The sequence below is a fragment of the Callorhinus ursinus genome, unplaced genomic scaffold, assembly GCF_003265705.2.
Source record: "Callorhinus ursinus isolate GAN/ISIS: 27379988/994484 unplaced genomic scaffold, GSC_fseal_2.0 scaffold7, whole genome shotgun sequence".
Taxonomy (NCBI): Eukaryota; Metazoa; Chordata; class Mammalia; order Carnivora; family Otariidae; genus Callorhinus; species Callorhinus ursinus.
In genome coordinates this window covers 31,437,994-31,447,728 of record NW_027397069.1, presented here as the reverse complement: position 1 = coordinate 31,447,728, position 9,735 = coordinate 31,437,994, and positions in this window count along the sequence as shown.

The following is a 9,735-nucleotide window of genomic DNA, read 5'->3' as shown; positions in this document are numbered from 1 at the left end:
GCTGGGAAAATGGGAGAGTTGCACGCAAAAGACAGAAACTGGATCAGTATCTTACACCTCATACGAAAATAAATTCAAAATGGATTAAAGACTTGAACATAAGACCTGAAACCAAAACTTCCAGAAGGAAACATAGGCAGTAAGTAATTTGACAACAGTCTTAAGAAAATTTTTTTCGGATCAGTTTCCTCAGGCAAGGGCAACAAAAGCTAAAATAAATAAATGGATTACATCAAACTAAAAAGCTTCTGAAAGTGAAGGAAATCACCAACAAAATGAAAAGGCAACCTATTGAATGGGAGAAGATGCTTGCAAATCATGTATCTGATGAGGAGTTAACAACCAAAATATATTAAAAAATTATACAACTTGATATAAAAAATTAAAAAATGGACAGAGGACTTTAATAAATATTTTTTTTTCCCAAAGAAGACATACAGATGGCCAACAAGCACATGAAAAGATGCTCAACATTACTAACCATCAGGGAAATAAAAATCAAAAGCAGGAGATATCCCATCACACCTGTCAGAATGGCTAGTTTCAAAGACAAGAAATAACAAGTATTGGCAAGGATGTGGAAAAAAGAGAACCGGCACATACTGTTGGTGGGAATGTTAACTGGTGCAGCCACTATGGAAAACAGTATGGAGAATCCTCAAAAGTTAAAAACAGAACTCCCATACCAACCAGAAATTCTACTTCTGGGTATTTACCCATAGAAAACAGATATATGAATATAAATATGCACACACAAATGAATATTAGTCAGTCATAAAAAATAATAAAATCTCACTATTTGTGAGATCCTAGAGGATATTATACTAAGTGAACTAAGTCAGAGAAAGATAAATATCATATGATTCCACTTACATGAAGAATCTAAAAAAGAAACCAAAACAAATGAACAAACAAAACAAAACAGAAACACATGCAAGAAATAAACTTAGCTATTAGAGTAGGGAGGAATGAGGGTGAGTGAAATAGGTGAAGGGGACTAAAAGGCACAAATTTCCAATTATAAAGTAAGTAAGTCACGGGGATATAATATGCAGTGCAGGGCATATAGTCCGTATCATTGTAATAACTTTGTACAGTGACAGATGGTAACTGGGCTTACCGTGGAGATCATTTCATAATGTATAAAAATATCAAATCACTATGATGTACACCTGTGACTAATAGAATACTGCATGCCAATTATACTTCAGTAAAAAGTGAAATCAGTCTTTTAAGGGGTTTGGGGGAGGAAGAGATGAATAGATGAAGCACAGCAGATTTTTAGAGCACTGAAACTATTCTGTATGATGCTTTAATAGTATATACATATCATTATACCTTTGTCCAAACCCGTAGAATATACAACAGCAAGAGTGAATCCTAAGGTAAACTATGGCCTCTGGGTGATAATAAGGTGTCAGTGTAGGTTCATCTGTTGTAACAAACATACCACCCTGGTGGGGGATGTTGACAATGGGGATATATTGTTGATAACTGGGGATATGATGTTGATAATGGGGAAGGACTACAATGTGTGGGAGAGGGTATAATGGGAAATCTGTATATTTTCTGCTCAATTTTGCTGTGAACTTAAAGCTGCTCTAAAAAATAAAGCCTACTTAAAAGAAAACAAATAAAACAAAAACTGACGAGCTCAAGGGAAAAGGACAACAGTTACTCTTACTGAATAGTCTACCAAGCAGATTTAATTAACTCAGCTTATAGTGAATGAAATTCACTGTTGGTTTATCACCACTAATTACCAAGAAGTCTCAATTAGTGTTATACTACGTGACTTTTAAATATAAGAATGTCAAAATCATCTGACATTTGAGGAAAGCCTCCATAATAAAAGCCAGGGATCAAACAAACAAAATAACCCAGAGGAAAGTGAATCAAAGGCAGGAGCAGAAGATGTTTTGAAAACAAAGAGGGAAAAGCAAAAATAATGAATGTACTCAGAGAGTTGAAAGAAGACATTCAGTTCATTAAGTAGTAGCAAGAAGTTTATAACAAGTTGCACTGTTTACAAGCTATTTGCAAGAAATAGCTGTGATAGATTAAAAAAATTAAAAATAAATGTTAATAGAATGTTCCTGAAATTAGAACAATAATTAAGTATATGGAAAAGAAGAAGAGAGTAAGTGTGTGAGGAAGAGGGAGGACAAGTGAAGGGGAAGAGAGGAAATGAGAGAAGGGGAAAGGAGACAAAAGAAAAATAGGGGTGATTTCAGAAGGTCTATCAAAGTAAAATTCTAAAAAGATGGAATAGAAAGGTACATTTAATTTGTGGTGTTTTCATTTATCAACATGAGGGTAAAAGGGTAGAGTTTAAAGTATCAGAACCCCTTAGTGAGGCATCCAAGTGATCTGATGTGTTGCAAGTCAAACTACCTATGGAAAAAAATACTTACATTCTGCCTTCAGATGTTCTGGTCAGTTTCCTACAATAGGCATGGCTTTTTAATTATTTAAATGGTCATAAGACTGTTGAAGACAGAATTTTACTTTTTGCTAAGAAATAAAAGCTTAGCTTGGCAATTTAAAAACAATACCTAGCACAGCAATGGGACGCCTGCATGGCACAGTGGGTTAAGCGTCTGATTCTTGGTTTCTGCTCAGGTCGTGGTCTCAGGGTCGTGAGATCGAACCCTGCATGGGGCTCCGTGAGTCTACTTAACACTCTCTCCCTCTGCCCTTCCCCTCCCTCCCCTCCACTCTCTCTCTCAAATAAACAAATCTTTTAAAACAATAAAAATGAATACGCACAGTACCACAACAACAAACTCTGCATCTCTCCCTCTACCAATAAATAAATAAATAAGAAATAAACTCAAAAAGCAAAATAAAACAAACAAACAAAACACAGAAAAACTGGGCTGGAAATGTTAAGGATGTACATATAAATTGTGTTATTATTAAATAGACAATAAATTTGAACTTTTTAAAATTTAAATGTGACAGGTAGACAGTTTCTCAAAATGCTTCTGCTTTTAGTTGTCTCATACATCTGCTTCTCCATTTTGTAAATTTTACTGCTGGCTTACTTTATTTCAATCTATAAACACAATTTTAAATTTAAGAAACTTACTTCATTGTGAATAACGTATTGTACTTGTTAGAACGCGGGAAGTCTCACTACAAAGTGTTTCCTGTCCTGTTCACACAGTTTCTGCCTAAGAACCAATCAGAAAATGTTCTGCACTGCTTAATTAATAAGTCCCCAAAGAGTCCAAAGCTCGCAGGGCGTTTGGCTTTAGCTGAGATCAAGGCCTCGATGATTCTGCAGCTTGAGCCTTCCACAGAAGCACCACATTCACGAATTCCGTGAGACTGAAGTCAGTTCCACTTTCCTGCACCAAGAGCTTTTCACTGGCTTGGAGCTGTGTACGTACAGTTCAGGGCCTTTTCTCTGACTGCAGGGAATGTATTCAGAGGGAGCATTTTTTTTTTTAACCTGTATCTTCAAAGCAACTCTGGCTGAGACATTTCTAAAAGAGCTTCTTTAAAATCTTTGAAATTATTTTTGACCATTAAATAACATTGCATTTTAGTAACTACTGGTAAATCTTTCTACACTTATACAGTTATCAATCACTTATAGAATTATTAGATATCTCAGATTCCATTACTTCTATTTTGGATGATAATTGCAATAACCAGGAAGAGACAGAGATAACCTAAAAGAGAATGGATTGGAACATTAGTGGGATGGGAAATTAATATTTATTGAGCAATTTGAGTTGAATGTTTTAAATACTTTAAAAGAAGAAGAGAAACCTACAATTTGACAGGTGATATTAGAAATTCATTCAGGAATATTCTGAAAAAATGTGAAATACATAATTAAACTGATTTAAGAGAGCAATTGACTATGAATATATTAAGGTAAATAATCAGAAAAAATTAGGGTAAAATGAATTTTAATCCCTGCTCTAGAGAGATTAGCTGATCTGTTCCCTATAAATTTATCCCTTTCTTGGTGTAAGCACTTGAGGAAAATCTCTAGCATTATCTGCTCACATCATTCTTCTGTAAAAAGCAGCAGAAATATGAAGAGGTCATCACTTAAAAATAACTGGATCTTGAGGAAATTTTTAGTTTTCAAAAGTGCTTTATGATAAATTAGAAGTAATAAATGAAAAAAATATTTTAGCCGTGACAGTTCACAAATGTGTTCAAGAAATCAACATGCCATTATAACAAGTAATTTACTGATTATTTTTCCTATATATACTTAGCTATCGTTAGTAATAAGTTATATTTGAGAACTTATAATAGACTTTCAATCAGTATTTGAAGATAACATTTACAACCTATAAATATAATGGTAGTATTTGAAACAATATTTTAATTTCAATATTAGAATGAATTACATGTTGATTCTAAGACTTAGTTTTTATTAGGAAAATGTATTTATTATGAGAATACCTAACAATGATGATTTTTTTTTTTTTTTGCCTTGAAAGTTGATATCATGGTGCTATATCCAGATTCATATATCTGGAACTAGTTAATTTATTCATATATTTCCTCAATTCTCTATGTACTTCAGGATCATTACTGAGAACTCCATTTGTTAATCTATAAAATAAAATCCTGGTTTTGTGTTCTTTATAGATATTAGAATTACAAGTAATAAAATTATCTACTAAGAATGTTTCTATCACCTGGCATGCTCAGTATTTTACATAGAAAATATCTAAATCTCAAAATAACCATAAAAGAAAATGGCTACTCTTTCTATTTACAATGAGAAATCTAAATCTTGGGTAGTTTATGTGTCTTGTTAGATCTTAGCCATCTGATAACTGGCAAAGTCAGGATGTTAACACAAACCATTGGCTACACATTTTGGTTTTTTTCTCCACTAAGACTAAAATATACACTTATATTACAGTCCATTGGTCATTTTTATGTGTCTTAACTATGTGTAACTTAGCATAAGACACCTAAAAGTCTTGATTTCTTTACATATCTGGCATATTTTCCAAATAAAGCTGCAAATTATAGAACTGATGTATTTTTACCTTTTTATCCTTAATAAGAAGCTCGATGGTCTTTTTTTTTTAATTCATGCTTTTTAACTATCACAATGGTAACTATATCAGTACCAACAACTGTCTTCCCTGGACTATATATTTATTGATACATTTAATTTTCAAAACAGTTTTAGAGAGTAGATGCTTTTATTATCACCTACATTTTATAGAAGGAGGGAGAGCTTGAAAAAATAAATTAACCAAGGTCATATACTTAACAAGTCATAGGGCTGGGATCTAAATGCAGCTGTTCATAATTATATACATATAGACAATAATTTTACAAAAGAGTATTTTTTTAAAGATTTTTTATTTATATGACACAGAGAGAGAGAGAGAGAGAACATGAGAGGGGGTGGGGGCAGAGGGAGAGAGAGAAGCAGACTCCCCACTGAGCAGGGAGCCTGATGTGGGGCTCGATCCCAGGACCCTGGGTTCATGACCTGAGCCGAAGGCAGATGCTTTAACAAGCCACCCAGAAAAGAGTTACGTATTAATAACAGAATTAACATAGTATAAGAATTCCTTTTATGGGAATATTTTTTATCAAAATTTTAGACGTTATATTACATTCTTGGCCATGAAATTCAAGAAAACAAAGCCATACCCTCTCTAGTGTTCTCCATACTTACTCAATATATTTCTGTTTTAATATATCCAGGGGATGACTGAAATAATGAGTAAGTCTAGGCCATAAAAATGGTCCTGAAGGAAATAAAATAGACATTTTTAGAAAATGTGAAATACAAAACTGTTTTTAGTGTTAAGACCAATGGCACATAATGTAAAGAGTTAAAATTAAGGAAAAAAAGAAAAGTTAGATTACACAGTCATTGAACATACAAAATAAATTATAACTTCAGTAAATTGTGGAATAGTGCAATGTTTTCAACTATATGTGACAGGTACTAATTAAGTTTTAGTGGCAGCTTTTTGGATTTAGAAGAACATTGAAAAATAAAAGTATACAATGGTAAATGATTCCTTGAGTTACTAGAATTTAAATCAATGTAAGAAAAAAGAGATCTTTGTGATAACACAGTAAAAGGGTTAATATTTAAAATTCAAAAAGTTAAGGGGCGCCTGGGTGGCTCAGATGGTTGAGCGTCTGCCTTCGGCTCAGGTCATGGTCCCAGGGTCCTGGGATCGAGTCCCGCGTCGGGCTCCCTGCTCCTTGGGAGCCTGCTTCTCCCTCTGCTTCTCTCTCTCTCTCTCCCTCTCTCTCTCCCTCTGTCTCTCATGAATAAATGAATAAAATCTTTAAAAAAATAAAATAAAATAAAATAAAATTCAAAAAGTGAAATTTACTAGCATTTGCAGATTGTATTAATGCAGAATTAAAAGAAGGATAATTATGAAAATGCCTTAAAATATTTTTTCTTAAGGTAAAAATACTATTGTAAGATGAGCCTGGGTGTTCTACTATAAACACACGTTATCTACAAAGACTTTTACTAGGTAACATAGCATCAAGGACAAAAACTAATGCTGATTTCTACTTTCAATTTCTTGATACCTCCATAGGAAAAAAAAAAAAAAGAACAGGAAGAATTGTTACACATGACACATATAATTGGATGAAATAGGAGCATTTTAGGAAGTGTTACATATTCAAAGGGAGATAACACAGGACATGCTTTATAGTTATCAGAGCCACTAGAGTAAAACTAATTTTTAGAAATATTTTGAAACTTTACTTTGACAATCACTTTGAGATATTATTTGCAAGAGAACCACTGAGAAATTATTTGCAATATATATATGTGTGTGTATATATATATATACATACATACACATATATATATAAAAATATAAGAAAGGGAATGTCAGTGTTGAACACTTACATTGTTTCAAGTACTTTACAAGAAGTATTTCACTTAATCTATTCATTTAATCCATCTTCATTTAATCTACACAAAAAACCCTGGATATCATGTCCTTTCCATAGTTTTTGGAACTACAATTAGGAGAGCTTTAAGATCAGAGGCGCTTGGGTGGCTCAGTCATTAAGCGACTGCCTTTGGCTCAGGTCATGATCCCAGGGTCCTGGGATCAAGCCTGGCATCGGGCTCCCTGCTCCGCAGGAAGCCTGCTTCTCCCTCTCCCACTCCCCCTGCTTGTGTTCCCTCTCTCGCTGTGTCTTTCTCTGTCAAATAAATAGAATCTTAGAAAAAAAAATTCTTATTAAAGGAGAGCTTTAAGATCAGACTGCCAATAAACAGATGGGTCAAGCTTTGAAACCTGGCATAAATAAGAAAAAAAGAGTTATTTTCACTACAACACTCATATAGCATCAACTTTTACTAGTGTTCTGAAAACAAGGACAAAATGAGTTTGAGAGTATGAGAAATGAATATGAGAAAACAAAGTGAAAACTATTGTATATTTATAATGTAACAGAGATTAATTTTTGCGGCCTATAAGGGTTTTTTTTTCCTTTATTTCTCATGAAAGATACACCATGATTATGAAAAGATGTGGTTGTTGAAGATGTGTTCAGGAGATTTTATGGCTATATTTGGGTCTGATTATAAGGAGATAGGAGGAAAATATTCCTGGGATACTGTAAGCTAGTGGATCTCATAATTTAGCATGCATGATAGTCACTTGGGGCCTAAGAATTTGCATTTCTAAATAGTTCCCGGGTGAGAAGATACTGCTGGCCTGGGGACTTCACTTTGACAACTATTGCTCTGGGCAACAAGACACCTGCCTTCAGTGAGACACATCCTAAGAGTAGTCATCTGGGCTTTCTACTACCTTGGGACTCCTCAGGCAAAGTAGTAGGATTTGGGAAATATTGCTTTTATTATTATTATTTATTATTATCACATATTTATTATGATCAATATCTTATCGATTCTAACAATCTGTTAATTATATTTACATCCTAAAATCTTAATTAAGTTAAATTCTGAGGTTCAGAATCTAATTTCTGAATTAACAATACAAGCACTGCTTCAAATTCCTGAAAATATTAAAATAAATATATTACCATTCAGCAGAAAGAAACATACTATCTTAAAATTGCATGTCACTGTTGTGAAAAATATCCTTATTCCCCTCAGTAAAGGCTAAAGATGGTATGTGTAATTTAAAAAATAATTCATGTTTTGATTTTGAATGCATTTTTATTTTATTTGAATACATTCAGCAATTCTAAATAAAATGCATTTCACAATTAATTTAGTTGGGTTATATACTAAAATGCATTCAGTACTTCTAAATAAATATAGCCACACATTTTTATTTTATCCTGCATTCCATCAGACAGATCTCTTACATTTATGCAGTATAGGAAGAAATATGGGACAGATGGAAGAAAGCCTTTTCTCTCCATTACAATTTATATTTTCTCAACAAAGGATGGATACGATTAATTATAGATTACCTAACAACTTAAATTCTTTAGCAAATTAAAGCAATTCATTTTATCTATTGAACATAAAATAACACTTTCTCCAAAATTAAATTCTTTAAATAATTTTTAAACAGCAAATATAATAGCACTTACTATTGAACATAAAATCAAATATCATCTAATATAATCAATGTCAAGAACAGAAATTTCATTAATTTTGAGTATTGAAATGTGCATACTCCTAAAGAAATAAATGAACCTAAAACACGCATATGATTGTGATTTTATATTGACTTGGAGAAAGAGGAATATCATTGCAAGTACTGAACTGACACAATTGAAAAGGAATATTTTATTGTATTGATATACAATACGTCTGTGTTTAATTATTTAAATAAAATGTTTTGATTGTGTTGAACAGTTCATACTAATAGAAAACAGGATGGGATTTAAAGAAGTATATACTGCTTTCTTTTATGATTTTCTAAATAAATGGTTTAACACTTAAAAAGATGTTGGGTTGGGGATTTCCAGCTGGAAAATGTGATTGTGAATGCCAAGTCCATGGTATTCAAGCTCTTCTGCTTTAAATGTCAGGGTTGTTCGCCTGTATCAAGCACTGGACTGATAAAAGCAGTCAGGGAAATAGAAAACAGCAATGAAATAAAATATGACATATGGAAGAACAGAGCAGGATACTATGAAAACTCACATCCTTCACTGGAAAAGAAATAGTACTTGAGTTGAATTTCTGAAAATGGGTTGGGGTTTTTTAAATTTTATTTTTTCCAGTTTTATTGAGAAATAATAGACATATGTCACTGTATAAGTTTAAAAGTATAGTATCACAGTTAGATTTACATGTATCATGAAATGATTACCACCATAGGTTCAGCTAATATTCATCTGCCAATATGGAGAACTCAAGATTTGCTCTCTTAACTTTCCTGTATATCATACAGCAGTGTTAGCTAAAATCATCATGCTATACATCTCATCCCTGGTACTTATTCATCTTATAACTGGAAGTTTGCACCTTTTGGCCACCTCCTCCAACTGCCGCCTCCCCCCCACCTCTGGTAACCACAGGTCTGAGCTCTTTTTCTATTAGTTTAGTTTTTTTGTTGTTTCTTTGTTTTTGTTTTTTAGATTTCACATATAAGTGAGATCATACAATATTTGTCTTTCTCTGACTTATTTTACTTACTGTAATTTTTTCAAGGCCCATCCATGTTGTTGCAAATGGTAGGATTTCCTCATTTTTTTATGGCTGAATAATATTCCAGTGTGTGTGTGTGTGTGTGTGTGTGTGTGTGTGTGTGTGTGTGTGTG